The sequence below is a fragment of the Sphaeramia orbicularis genome, chromosome 12 (genome assembly GCF_902148855.1).
Source record: "Sphaeramia orbicularis chromosome 12, fSphaOr1.1, whole genome shotgun sequence".
In the NCBI taxonomy this organism is placed as follows: domain Eukaryota; kingdom Metazoa; phylum Chordata; class Actinopteri; order Kurtiformes; family Apogonidae; genus Sphaeramia; species Sphaeramia orbicularis.
The window spans coordinates 1,621,128-1,637,155 of NC_043968.1; the positions used below are offsets into that span (position 1 = coordinate 1,621,128).

Below are 16,028 nucleotides of genomic sequence, written 5' to 3' on the forward strand. Positions count from 1 at the left end.
CAGATAACAGCAGTAATCTGTTTACAATAAATCAGATTAACCCTCTGGTGTCTGCCCAGAGAGCTACTTCAAGAACAACAACAACAACAACAACAACAACAACAACAACAACAACAATAATAATAATAATAATAATAATAATACATTTAATAAATAAGAAAAAAAGAGAACAGCCCAAAAAAATATCCACTATATATATATTTTTAGAATAACTTTACTTTTAGCACACCGACTTCCACTTCTGGTGGGTTACTTTCAGTAGCATTAGCCACATTAGCTGAAGGCCTTCAAAATTTTCAGCCTATGCTTTTATTTTTCTGGTGGCCTTAATTTTAAAGCAAGAGATTTTTTTGGGTAAACAGTGGCCCATGAATTGAAAAGGTGGATGATGTTTTGTTTTTGGTTTTTTTTCCATATATGGATTTTTTGGGGGGCTATTCTCTTTTTTTCTTACAGTGGATCATTTTGGACTGTTGTGTCTTTGTTTTTCTTATAGTGGGATATTTTTTGGACTTTTCTCTTTTTTCTTATAGGGGATAATTTTTTGGGGCTGAACCAAGTTTATCGATGGTCATGTTGTGAAGTGCATGTAAATGCATCATTATTTTTATTTGAATTACCTGACTCCTCCCCACTTGCTGGATGTTTATAATCATGTAACGGGCCTCATTTCTCAGCAGACAGAGGTGGTTTGTGTTTGTAATGGTAGGTTCTAAAACACCTGTTTTTCTTCCAGATTTGGTGGAATTCCTGCCAAACATAAAGAGGAGAACCTGCTGATCTTTCTGGGACTCATCGACATCCTCCAGTCCGTACAGGTCAGTGAACACATGGACTAAGCCATCACCTCAGCCTGTTTTCAGAGCTGTTCTCCATCCAGAACACCCACATTTCAGCTCATTGTACTCATCTGACCAGACTCAGTAAGTACATGAATTAAATTTAAACACCAGTTTCATGAAGGAGAACTTTCTAAACTTGTCACAGCTGAACATGTGGAACTTTACCTTAAATTACGCAGTGAAGTCCTTTAGTTCCAGACAAACCTGTTTTTAATTCCAGGTTCATCAAGAAGGTCGAACACTCATGGAAAGCTCTGGTACACGACGGGGTACGTATCTTATCTTATCTTATCTTATCTTATCTTATCTTATCTTATCTTATTTTACCTTACCTTATTTATTTTACTTTATCTCTTTTTCTCATATTACCTTACCTTATCTTCTCTTACCTTACCTTATCTTACTTATTTTACCTTCATCTTACCTTCTCTTACCTTACCTTACTTTACCTTATCTATTTTACTTTATCTTATCTTACTTTACCTTACATTAGTTTACCTTATCTTTATCTTACCTTATCTTCTTACTTTTTCTTATATTACCTTACCTTACTTTCTCTTTACCTGACCTTATCTTAGCTTAGTTTATCTTATCTTACTTCACCTTTACCTTAACTTATTTACCTTATCTTATTTTAACCTTATCTGATCTGATCTTACTTACTTATCTACTGATCTTATCTTATCTTATCTTATCTTATCTTATTTTACCTTATCTTACCTTACCTTATCTTACATTACCATACCTTATCTTATTTTACCTTACCTTTAGGACACCGTCTCCGTCCACAGACCCAGCTTCTACGCAGACAGGTTCCTTAAATTCATGGGTTCCACCGTCTTCAAGAAGATCCACCGTGAGTCCTGGCTCTGTTTCTGTTTCCTGTTTCCAGTTTCAGACTCTCAGATGTTTTAACAGCCTTTTTTCTTTTCCAGCTCTCAGAGGAGCGTCTTCCAAGAGGAAACGCAGCTCCATCTACGCCTTAAAGTCGGCCTCTCAGGAGTTCCTGTCCCCGCAGAAGGACGACAAGAAAACGGATCAGAAGAAGGCCAGAGTCTGGACCACCTGGACAAAGACAGCAGCTGTAGGACCCACACCGCTAACACCGCTAACACCACTAGCACCAATACACCGCTCACAGACCGCTAACACCGCTAACACCACTAGCACCGCTCACACTGCTCACACCGCTTCATCCTGACAGCAGGGCTTCAGCCTCTCCCTTCGCTCACCCTCTGCTTTCTGCTTCAGTTACAGTTCGTCCAAGCAGCCCGATCTTCTGCCGAGGTCGGTCGTTTCTTTTGAGTCGAACCAAAGTGATGAAGACGAGCTGGAGAGAACAGGTGAAGATCCACCCTTTAACTTAGAGCTCTCAAACTCCTGTTAGTTCAGGGTTCCACATTCAGCCTAAAAGGACCTGCAGTGGGCCGGAGCAGTAAAATAATAACAGAATAATGACAACTCCAAATTCTGTTTTGTTTTAGTGCAAAAAAGCCCCTTTCAATTATGAAAATACTTACTTTTATAAACTATCCAAACAAAAAAGATTTGAGTAATCTGAAAAAAACTGAAATTTCTTTAAGAAAATAACTGCAATCTTAACATATTCTGCCTCACTTTTCATTTCTACATGTGCATTATGGATAGGATCTACAAAGACACTAAACACTGAGGAACAGGCAGAAAAGAGTTCAAATTGGGCTGAATTTTTCATGTCAGGTTGTTCATATTTGTTCAGGTTATTCACATGTTAGTTGTCACAGGATAGTTTGTAAATGTCAGATTTTTTGCACTGAAACAAAGACAAAAATTTGAAGTTGTCATTATTTTTAGGCATTATGTAAGATTATTTTTTTCACATCAAACCCAGAAGAAAATATGGACTCATTCTTTTTTGTCGGTCTTCTGCTGTTATTATTTGACTGTAGATCATACTGGTCTGTATGTGGAACCGACTCTAACATGAGTTCCACAGCCTGGCCTGTGGAATTTTTGCACTTTGTAAATTCATCCCACAGGCCGGATTGGAACCGTTGGTGGGGACGCATTTGGCCCCCGGGCCGCATGTTTGAGACCCCTGGTTTAAGCATTTATTACATATTAATAATGATAATTAATGGACAGATATTGAAAGTTAAATTCTTCCTGAAAAAAAGGTGCAAAAGATTAATCAAAAAAGACATTAATGACATTTTATTGTAAGAAAAAAAACCCCACAAATGGGCCTGTCATACTGGTAGTCCTTAATGGTTAACTCATGGGTTATTATTATGGTCTGTTGTTTTGGCTGATTTCCTGTCATGTTCCACAGTGAAGACCGACGAGACTCCAGTTCCACCCTGGCCCTGGACGACCCCCTGCCCTGCCTCAGCAGAAGCCAGTCCGACTCCGAGTTCGACATCTACTTGGTACGAAACATTTTAGAAAAGAAAGACAAACGCTTTGGCAGGGACACGGAATAAGCAACACAATAACAAAAAAAAAGAACAAACTACTAAATAATAATAAATCAAATGGACAAAATAAGCAACACAATTTTAAAAAAATGAACAAATAATTAAAAAATAAATTTGCAAAAAATGTATAAAAATGATGAGCAAAAAATTAGATTAACAAAAAACTGCTAAAATAATGAACAAAACAAACAAAAAGGAGCAAAAATGAATAAAATTTAACTAAGTTGGAACTAATGAACAAACTATACTATGGGATGTTCTTATCGTTGCTAAGTTTCTGTTGATCCACGGTTCAGACTAAACTGTGACAGTTCTGACCTTATTTCTTGGATTCAAACAGATCTTTAGTTCAATTATTGACGACACAAACAAACAGAAAACTGGTGATTAGTGGTTTCACTGTGGCTGTTTTCAGTCTAAAAACAGAGCTAAGCTAACAGAGCTAAGCTAACAGAGCTAAGCTAACAGAGCTAAGCTAACAGAGCTGAAGCTAACAGAGCTAAGCCTAACAGAGCTAAGCTACCAGAAGCTAAGCCAACAGAGCTAAGCCTAACAGAGCTAAGCTAACAGAGCTAAGCTACAGAGCTAGCCACAGCTATAATGTAAAACTATCAACTATTACAATTATTAAACACTGTTATTTTGAGTTAACTGTTAAAATGAGGTCTGTGAGTTTTAGTTTGAATAAAAGTTGATTCTTTAATACAGATGTGGAAACAATGAGATTTGTACGACGATGTATTAGCATAAGAAATAAAAACACTTGTCACTACGGAATGAAGTTGTAAAATATCAAGATAAAAACCTGTAATTTTATGAGAATTAAGTCGATTACAAAATGAGTCATGATTTTAACGAGAATGAAGTCATAATATTACGAGAAAACATCGTAATTACAAACAGGCAGGAACAATTATCCTAATTTTCTGGACTAAAGGTTGTACCCACTGGGTCCCATAATGCTGAACTGTGAACATTTCTGTGAGGTTCTACTTCGTTTGGGGTTTACGCACAAAGGCCAAATACTGAGCCTATAGCCCCGTCCACCAAATACTGAGCCATTAGCCCCGTCCACCAAATACTGAGCCTATTAGCCCCGCCCACCATCAGCACATTAGCATTAGTTGAAGGACTGCGAAGACAGTTCGCACACGTTTGGGTTTGTTTCGTCGTAAGAACTGAACGGATTAAATTGCCTTTTTTCTGGAGGAGGATCTGACAGGAAGTGGTCGACTGCAGGGTTAGCGGTGGGGACTTTATTCTCCTAAATTCTGATATTTTTCCTGCTTGTTTTTAACCCTGTAAAGTCTGAACCATTAAAGCATTGAGAGAAAATTCCAGTTCTTTGAAACTGGAGCCTTTATTGGTCCTTTTGAACAACCAAAAAACTTTTTTTTTTTCAGATATCAATTTCCATGTTTGAGTTTCAATGTTGTATCATATTTGATCCATCAGGTCTCAATGCTCAAATATTAATATTATTTTTGAACAAACAAAAGCATACTCTAACACCAACCTGTCTGTCAGACTGTTCATTCCTGTTCTAAATGGTCCCAGTTCTTCCTCCTTCCTCATTAATGTCAGTTTTGTAACGCTGCTCATGTTCAACGCTGCTCTCTGTCAAACATTTCTACATTTTCAGACTCACTCGTGTGATCGAACCGGAGCTGATGAGATGTTCGAGTGCGAACGTCGTGACGCCATTCGACGAACACATTCTGACCCTTTAACGCACCGGGACGTTTCAGCTCCAGTTTCAGCTCATTCACACATTCAGACACATGTGACACTGAGCGTTTAACGCACATGAACGTCTTTAACTCAACCCAGAAAAGTCTACAGAGTTTATAAAATATACGAGAAAAGACCCACGAGTAATAATAAACGACTGTTTGTGTCGAAGTTTGTGTAAAGTAACAACTTCAGCTGATTTATAACATTTGAAGGTTTAGTCGTTTTAAGATTCCATCCATGCCACGAGTGTCTTTGTTTTCTCCACCATAGAGGTTCTGTTTTTACCAGTGTCTGTCTGTGTCTGTCTGTGTCTGTCTGTGTCTGTCTGTGTGTCTGTCTGTGTCTGTCTGTGTCTGTCTGTCTGTGTCTGTCTGTGTCTGTCTGTGTGTCTGTCTGTCTGTCTGTGTCTGTCTGTGTGTCTGTCTGTGTCTGTCTGTGTGTCTGTCTGTCTGTCTGTGTCTGTGTCTGTCTGTGTCTGTCTGTGTGTCTGTCTGTGTCTGTCTGTGTGTCTGTCTGTGTCTGTCTGTGTCTGTCTGTCTGTCTGTTGTCTGTGTCTGTCTGTGTCTGTCTGTCTGTCTGTGTCTGTCTGTGTGTGTGTGTGTGTCTGTCTGTGTCTGTCTGTGTCTGTCTGTGTCTGTCTGTGTGTCTGTCTGTGTCTGTCTGTGTCTGTCTGTGTGTCTGTCTGTGTCTGTCTGTGTCTGTCTGTGTGTCTGTCTGTGTCTGTCTGTGTGTATCTGTCTGTCTGTGTCTGTCTGTCTGTCTGTGTCTGTCTGTCTGTCTGTGTCTGTCTGTGTGTGTGTCTGTCTGTCTGTGTCTGTCTGTCTGTCTGTGTCTGTCTGTGTGTGTCTGTCTGTCTGTGTCTGTCTGTGTCTGTCTGTCTGTGTCTGTCTGTCTGTCTGTGTCTGTCTGTGTGTGTGTCTGTCTGTTTGTGTCTGTCTGTGTGTCTGTCTGTCTGTGTCTGTCTGTCTGTCTGTGTCTGTCTGTGTGTCTGTCTGTCTGTCTGTGTGTGTGTGTGTGTGTCTGTCTGTCTCTGTCTGTCTGTGTGTCTGTCTGTCTGTGTCTGTTCTGTCTGTTCTGTCTGTTCTGTCTGTGTGTGTGTCTGTCTGTGTCTGTCTGTGTGTCTGTCTGTCTGTGTGTCTGTCTGTCTGTGTGTGTGTGTCTGTCTGTCTGTGTGTCTGTGTGTGTGTGTGTCTGTGTGTCTGTCTGTGTGTGTGTCTGTCTGTGTGTCTGTCTGTGTGTCTGTCTGTGTCTGTTCTGTCTGTGTGTCTGTCTGTCTGTCTGTCTGTGTGTGTGTCTGTGTGTCTGTGTGTCTGTTTGTCTGTGTCTGTTCTGTCTGTGTGTCTGTCTGTCTGTCTGTCTGTGTCTGTTCTGTCTGTGTGCTAGATAACTCACAAAGTTCTGGATGGATTTGGATGAAAATTTCAGGAAATGTTGATACTGGCACAAGGAACAAATGATTAAATCTCTGTAGTGATCGGAGGGGTGGGGGGGTGGGGTGTGTGTCTGCGCTCTCCGAGTGCTTTTCTAGTTCTATTTTTTTTTCCATGTGTGAAACTAATAAATCTGTAAATACTGGCACAATTCAATTCAAAATTAGAATTATTAATTACAAATAAAACAAAACAAACTAAAATAAAATTACATCAGTGATTTATTGCAAACATGTAGTGAAATTTAACATATGTGAACAAGTCTATCTATCTATCTATCTATCTATCTATCTATCTATCTATCTATCTATCTATCTATCTATCTATCTATCTATCTATCTACACACATACATACATACATTCACACACACACACACACCTGTACATATACATACATAACATACACGTACATATATATTTATACATACACTACACATATACACATTACATATATATTTATACATACACATCAATATATACACTTACATATATATTTATACATACACACATACATACACATATACATATACACATACATATATATTTATACATACACATACATATATACACATACATATATATTTATACATACACATATACACATACATATATATTTATACATACACATATACACATACATATATATTTATACATACACACATACATACACATATACATATACACATACATATATATTTATACATACACATACATATATACACATACATATATATTTATACCTACACATATCATCCTACTATATATTTATACATACACATATACACTTACATATATATTTATACATACACACATACATACACATACACATATACACATACATATATATTATACATACACACATACATACACATATACATATACACATACATATATATTTATACATACACATACATATATACACATACATATATATTTATACATACACATATACACATACATATATATTTATACATACACATATACACATACATATATATTTATACATACACACATACATACACATACACATATACACATACATATATATTTATACATACACACATACATACACATATACATATACACATACATATATATTTATACATACACATACATATATACACATACATATATATTTATACATACACATATACACATACATATATATTTATACATACACACATACATACACATATACACATACATATATATTTATACATACACATACATATATACACATACATATATATTTATACATACACATATACACATACATATATATTTATACATACACATATACACATACATATATATTTATACATACACATACACACATACATATATATTTATACATACACATATACATACACATACTTGTCCGTCCTCTGAACCTCCAGTCATCCCCAACCCCTCTCTCGTCCCTGAACCTCTTAAACATTTTAAACATTATGTCTTTGTTTGTCCTTTTAAATAGTTTCATGCTCGAACGTTGCTTTGACTTTATAAATAAAATTCATTTCAATAATAAAATAAAATAAATGGTTCTGTGAAGGAAAATGAAAGTAAATACACAGTTCAGAGTAAATGTCTAAATGTCAAACATCATTTTATTTATTTATTTTTTCCAGATTACTTTTGAAACCTTAAAGTACATTTAAAAAAAACAACAACACGTTGCTTTGTCTTCAACATAAAAACTATTGTCTCTGTTTTTCTTCTGTGTGTAAAAACCAAGATACAGACCCGTAATCAGTGGGTTTGAATATTAAACCAACACAAACTCAGTCACTTTAACACTTGAACAGACTGTTCACACTTCAGCCTCTGCACAGACGAACCGTCCACTTCCAAACAAATACAGCCAGCAGCACTTCTACACAGACAACTAGAAACAAATTATACATATATCAACTAATACATAAATAAACAATATGAAAATATGTCGATTATTGTGACTTCTGCAGAACCCACAGTGTTTTTGTTTGTGTCATAAACTGGTCCCGTTTACACTGAAATGTGCATTTATTTATAAGAGTAAATGAGTTCACGCCCATAAAAACAACACATTACACAAATATTATTGATTATTATGAGCGGATTTTTCATTGTATTTATTATGGGATTGTTTTGTTCTCAGATTCAATACATTTTAAGCTTATTTTATTGATTGTTTTGCTCATATTTTGTTGACTTTCTTGAATTTTTTGTTCACTTTTGTCCATTTTGTTCAAATTCTTGTTTAGGTACTTTTGTTTGTTTATTTTCTTAATTATTTATTCAGTGTTCTTATTTATTTCTTGATTTTTTTGTTCAGTTTTGTCCTTTTTGTCCACATTCTTGTTTAGGTACTTTTGTTTGTTTATTTTCTTAATTATTTATTCGACTTTCCTGTTTATTTCTTCAATTTTTTGTTCAGTTTTGTCCATTTTGTTCATATTCTTCATTATTTTTATGTACTTTTTATTCCTTTTGTTCATTTTGATTATTTAGTTAGTTTTTTTTCTTAATTCTTAATTATTTTGTTAAATTTTCTTAATTTCATTGATTTAGTCCTTATGTTTTGTGACTTTTTGTGACTATTTGGTTTGCTTGAATAATTTTTTTTCTTTTCATTTCATTGATGTGAAGCTTTTTTTTTGTGGTTATTTGTTAGTTTTTGGTTATTTTCTTCACACCATTTAATATTTGGGTACTTTATTCATTTTGAAAAATTTTTTTTTTCAAATTTTCTTCATTATTTAATGAAATTTTTCTAAATTCTTGTTAATTACTTTGTTAAATCTTAATTTCATTGATTTAAGGCACATTTTGTTGATTATTTTGTTTATTATTGTTAATGTAGTTGGCTTTGCTGTTTATTTCATGACGTTTTTGTTTAATTTTGCGTATTTTCTATCTTTTGTTCACACCATGTCTCATTTGTGTAATGTCTATTTATTTTGTGTTATTTTGCTAATTTACTTCATTATATAGTTTGTTTTTTTGTAATTTTTGTTAATTATTTTGTCATTGATTGTTCATTTTCATTGATTTTAAATCAAATTTTCATATTTTTGTGAATTCTTATGACTATTTGATTTATTTTTTTCTTAATTTTATTGATGTGAATCTTATTTTCCTGATTATTAGTTTGATTGTTTTGTTTATTTTGTCCATTTACTTTATTTCATTCACATGGTTCATTATTTATTTATCCTCTATTCCTTACATTGATTATTTTCTTTATTTACTATATTATTTGGTTCAGATTTTTCCTTATTTAATCAACTTAAATGTTGTTATTGTTGTGTTTTATATATATTTTTTCATTTCATTGATGTAAAATTAATTTTCCTGAGTATTTTCGTCATTTTCTTGATTATACATGGAATTTTTTCATTTCTGATGTCAATTTCCTTGTTTTGCTTCTGAAATGAATGACTTTAATAAAATTGTTATAATTATTTTATCATTTTTTGCCCTTGTTTTATTGATTTCATTCTAATTTCGTGCATCGTTTGTATGTTATTTGTTACGAAATGATCCTTTTGTCTTGTTTTGTGTTTTTTCTAGTGAGGGGAGTCGTGTGAGCGGTGGTTGACCTTTGACCTTTGACCTCTGGGGGTTGATCATCTGCTGTGAAGGAGTTCAAATCAAACACTACGACGCTGCTTCCTTTCGTCTCGTCGTCAACTTTGCTGCTAATTTATCGTCTTTGCTTTTCTTTTTCTTTTCGTGTGAATGTTTCTCAGCGGCTGGATCTCTGAGAAAAAAACAAAACAAACAAAACAAAACTTTAATGGATCAAATATAAAAGTATCTAAATGAAAATGGTGTCGAAAACAATCCTGGAGAATGAATTCAGTCTTTGTTTTTTTTGGTGTAAAATCTCTGTTGAGTTTGTTGTTACACAAAGATTTAATCTGATCATGAACATTTTTTCATGATAAATCGTCCTATTTTCCTCTTAATAACTGTGTTGAAATTATTATTATTTAACTGTATCTTATTTTTATGGTGTTTAATACAAAAAAAACATCATTTCTCCCTTTAAATTCCACATAAAATCAAAGTGAAATGATGAATATTTTTATTTATCGCATCATAATTTGTTGTTAAGACATGAGAACAGTGTTTTGTAGGAAACTGAACAAAAGCACAACTTTCTTCCGCTGCTACGTCTTATTTCTGAAGAGAAAATCTGAAAATAAATCAACAGTCAGTTTTTGTCACAAAAGTCTGTGATGGACTGTGTTTATGTGGGTTTATGTGCCTTAAAACGTTCTGAAACCTGTGTTTTTCTGTGATTGAAAAGCCTACGTCTGTATTATAGCAATAAATAAAAGATTTAATGTTTATACGTTTATGTCTGTCGGTTTATTTTACACAGGTCTTCACCGTATCTTTGTTATTTCAGTGAAACATCTGATTTGTGTAATTTTAAGTTTTTTGTTTTTTTCTTTTTCATAAGTTCAACATAATCATGATGTTCCATTTATTTTATTAAATGGCTTTAAATTATGTCAGTTTTGTTCTAATATTTTACTTTTCATTGTTGGACTATCCTTTCTCTGTAGCAGTTTGTGATTCCACTGAAGGAAAAGTACTTTTGAAATGCAATTTATTATTATTATTATTATTATTATTATTATTATTATTATTATTATTATTATTATTAAATAAATATGTCAAACACCTGCTTTAGTCAATAGAACCATGGATTGATTTAATAATATTGAAGAATTTACAGTTTCATCATTTTAACCTAATTAATCCTCCACTTACTTCTGTTCACCACCAGAGGGCGGTGTAAGATCACAGTTTATCAGAAGGTGAAGGAGTTCAAATTCTTTTACATTAAAACATTTATTCATCTGTTTATCAGAGTTTTTATAATAATGGGTGTAGAAAATGAAGATGAGCTTCAGTCAGTTCTGTATTAATTATCTTTACCATGTTCATGTTCAACCTAAAATTGTATAAAAAAAAAAACAAAAAACACAAAACTTTCATACCGTACATTTGTCTGAAAAAATAAACTTAAACCGTAAAAACCACAGAAATATGACATAGTTCAGTCTAATGCATTTCAATTTAGGATTTAGTAAATACATTCATTTAATAATAATAACATAAAATGACCTATTCTGTCATTTATTTTCTTCATTAGGTTGAAGAAACATCTTCATTAAATGTAGGAATGTTTCTTCTCTTTTCTTTTGTCCATTTTTTTCATCAATTTTTGTTCATTATTTTGTGAATTTTTCTTCATTTCATTGATTTAAATGTTTTGTTGATTTTTTTTTTACTTGACTGGTTCGATTTTATTTATTTATTTACTTATTTCAGTTCATTGAAGAAAAACTTATTTTCCTAACCTTAATTATTGTGTATTGTGTTTTGCAGTACACAGTGGTATTTGTACTTTTAATGCGTTAAATTCAACAGTAATTCAAAAAAAAGACGAGTTTTCTGTAGTTTTATTTTCTGTTTGTCTCAGATTTTGTTCAGTATTTTGCAGAAGAATCAATAAAAACACAGATGCTGTTTGTTATTTATGTCATGAGCTGAAAAAAAAAAAGAAAAAAGTACAAACCAGTGCCTTTCTTTGTCAGATCCATGAATCCAGACACTAAAATAGTTCATAGAACATCTTGTTTTATTGTAAAATATTAAAATATGAATAAACTTTATGTTTTTTTTTTTTTTTTGTTTTTTTAACAGGTGCTGTTTTATTTTAGAGGCTGGTGAAAGAAAATTACACTTTACAGTTAATTCTGAAGGAAGATGATCATTTAGCACTGAAGAAATTATAATAAAATATGTTTAAAAAAAAAAAAAAAAAAGTTGTTTCTGAATCCAAGTAAATGGTTTGAACTATTATTATAAATATTACAAGTATTATAAATATGAGGCTGAGTTTAAATAAATACAGACAGAAAAGTGGACATAAAACGTCTATTTCATTTTTTTTTTCTCAAAACTTTATTTACATAATGCTGTATACAAATAGAACAGCAGAACATGGAAAAAACACATAATACTCGAGGTGAGGCAGGAAGAAATTAAATATAAATACATATATAGGTAAGTTAAATAAATAAATAAACAAAAAAATTACAACATAAATTCTTTACATAAGGCTTGAGTTTTTTTCCACAGCTTTACAGTTAGTGCAAAAGTTACGAGTGTCCAAGTAGGATTAGAAGTTTGTTAGTCAGAGCCTAACCCTGTTTCAGGGACATTTGTCATGTACTTGGGTGAGTCACATGGTCCACCCCTCCCCTCCCCTCCCCTCCCCTCCCTCCCTCCCCTCCCTCCCTCCCCTCCCCTACCCACTCCCACCCCTCCCCTCCCCACTCTCACCCCTCCCCTACCCACTCTCGCCCCCACCCGCCGAAACTCCCGGCCTGCGCACCTGCACCCCCAAAGCCACGCCCACATACCTGAGTCAACCCGGAAATGCGCCTGTAGGATCCAGAGGGAGACAGACCGAAACCCGCATTTTCAGCACGAGATCGACTTTTATTCGGATCCACAGCAGAAGAAAAACCGGTTCAACCTGGTGAGTACCTACCCGGGTTTGTTTGGGTCCGCCTGGGTCCACCTGGGTCCACCTGTGGGATCTGAACGCAGACATGTTTGTTTGTTTGCTAGTGTGTGTGTGTGTGTGTGTGTGTGTGTGTGTGTGTGTGTGTGTCCACCTCAGTTGTCGAGCTCGTGCGTCCTGGTTCGGTTCGGTTCGGTTCGTTTTTCCGCGGATCTGCTGTTGGTTCAGTGTGTTTTTGCTGTAGTTGTTGTAGTTTGTGGTGACGCAGAGAAAAGTGAAGGTGGTTTATGCAGGCCTAGTGTGTGTGTGTGTGTGTGTGTGTGTGTGTTAGAGTGTATTAATGAGTGTTAGTGTGTGTTTGTGTTAGTGCGAGTTAGTATTAGTGTGTGTTAGCTTGTGTTAGTGTGTGTTAGTGTGTGTTAAAGTGTATTAATGAGTGTTAGTGTGTTAGCTTCTGTTAGCTTGTGTTAGAGTGTGTTAGCTTATGTTAGCTTGTGTTAGCTTATGTTAGCTTGTGTTAGCTATGTTAGCTTGGTGAATGTGTGTTAGCTTGTGTTAGTGTGTGTTAAAGTGTATTAATGAGTGTTAGTCTATGTTAGCTTCTGTTAGCTTGTGTTAGTGTGTGTTAACTTGTGTTAGTGTGTGTTAAAGTGTATTAATGAGTGTTAGTGTGTGTGTTTTTGTGTGTGATAGTGTTAGCGTGTGTTAGTTTGTGTTAGTGTGTGTTAGTGTTAGCGTGTGTTAGTTTGTGTTAGTGTGTGTTAGTGTTGGCGTGTGTTAGTTTTAGCATGTGTTATATAATAATGTGTTAATAATCAACAAAACAAAATAGTCAACAAAAGAAACAAAAATAATCAACAAAAGAAACAAAATAAGTAAAATAGTCAACAAAATTAATAAAATAATCAGCAAAATAACCACAAAATGAGTAAAATTAGGGATGCACCGATACCACTTTTTTCCAGGCCGAGTACGAGTACTTAGATTTGAGTACTTGCCGATACCGAGTACCGATACGAGTACTTAATCCCATTCCAGTTGTTAGTTCCTTTTGTAAATGTGCTTCATTGTCGTCATTAGTCTGACTGGAACAAAGTGCTGCAACTGACATTTAATGTGTTGGAATGAGCGTTTGTCAATTAATCCACCAGGGGGCGCTGCTCTGAATTAACCATACTGGACAAATCCCACGAAGAAGAGGAAAGTTTTTGAAGAAGAAGAAAGTCAGTAATAACAAACATGGAGGCGACAGAGGGAACACTACTGTGATACTAATATTGCAGCGTTTTCGCTACAAAGGTTTAAAAGCGAAGCTTCAGCAGGAAGAGAAAAGAGAAATGAGCCATAAGTTTTGTTTTCACTTCTGTTGGCGGCGGTCCGCACCACTCCGTACTCCCGCTGGTATTCTCATTCTGTTTACGCATCCGCAAGCACCAGGAAAACGGATGGAATGTACGCAGAGGACGGACAGAACGCTGCATCTGTATCTGTCTGTGTCTTTAACGTTACTGTCAGTCAGTGTTACTTTTATCACCGTCATTTATTTTGTAAAATCTCCACACTCTTCACACATTATTCCACCGCTGCGTACCTGCTGCACTGAACTGGGAATGTCAAACGGCCGTAAGTGGTATCGGAGCATTTGTATCGGCTTCCTTTTACGAGTACGAGTACAAGTACACACACTGAGTATCGGAGCCGATGCCGATACTCGTATCGGTATCGGTGCATCCCTAAGTAAAATCATCAACAAATTGAAAAAACCAGTAAAATATTCAATAAAATGGGCAAAATATTTAACAAACATTAACAAATAATCAACAAAAGAAACAAAATAATCAACAAAAGAAACAAAAAAAGAAAATAGTTGACAAAATTCATAAAATAATCAGCAAAATAATCACAAATCAGAAAAATCATCAACAAATTGAAAAAAAAAAATCCCAGCAAAATATTCAATAAAATGAACAAAATCAATAAAAATGAACAAAATAATCAACAAATTGAACATCATCTGATATCGTCTGATTCCCACGGTATAATCTGAGTTTTTAATTATTGGAATGTGGCCTAAATTTAGCCGTTAGAAAAACCCTTCTACAGTCTGATTTTAAATGTTCCAGACTACGTGGATCTTCTCTCCATCCATCCATCCATCCATCCATCCATCCTCCTCTCCACTTCCTGTCCATCCTCCTCTCCACTTCCTGTCCATCCTCCTCTCCACTTCCTGTCCAGACTCTGGATCACACCGCTCTGTGTTTTCAGTCTCTGTTCTTTATGGTCTGGTTTCCTGGTCTTCATTATCCCTAAACAGAAAACAGTGTTGGTATATGTTTATGTCCAAACCCATCCTTCATATTTATCTGTTGTCACTCACACACAGCTGGTAGAACTTCTGTTTCTCTAGAACATTGTTCTAACAGGTTCCCAGGGTTTACCCAGAACTTGGCAGAACAGTTTCCTCTTATTTTGTGCCGTGGTCATGGAACACATTACAGAGGAAGGATTTGGTCTGAGAGAATTCAAAACTCTGATAAGAAAAAACAAACAAAACTGTGTTACTGACGAGTGCAACTGCTTTATCTGAGGTGGATTTTGTTGTTTGTGTCTGTTTTTAATGTGTTTTATTTTAGACTGTTTGTAACTTTAATGGTGTTCTGTCTGGGCCAGGTCTCCCTCCAAAAAGGGATTTTAATCTCAAGGGATTTCCTGGTTAAGTAAAGGTTAAATAAATAAAAATAAATTCTGACGGTATCGTCTAGTTCTGCCGTTTTTGTCTGGTTCTGACGGTATCATCTGCTCTGGTCCATCTGTGGTTTTTCGGTTTTCTTTATATTTCACCGACTGTAAAAATGCTTTTCGAGAAACGTCAGAAATTCCGGTCCAACCTTAAAACAACCGACAGAGGCTGATTCTGCAGCGTTTAGGGTTAACGAGGGTTTTTAACGACACATTTAGACTGAAGACATTAGTGGGGAGGAGTCAAACTGTTCATCGACCAATAGGAGATGAGTATGAAGGCGACAGGTCAAGA

The 16,028-nt window shown here is 34.9% G+C and overlaps 1 pseudogene; it reads left to right on the forward strand.

The window, feature by feature from the left end:
* LOC115429327 (phosphatidylinositol 4-phosphate 5-kinase type-1 beta-like) overlaps positions 1 to 10,805 on the forward strand; it is a 31,531-nt pseudogene extending 20,726 nt beyond the window's left edge.
* Positions 10,806 to 16,028: the final 5,223 nt, after the last annotated feature.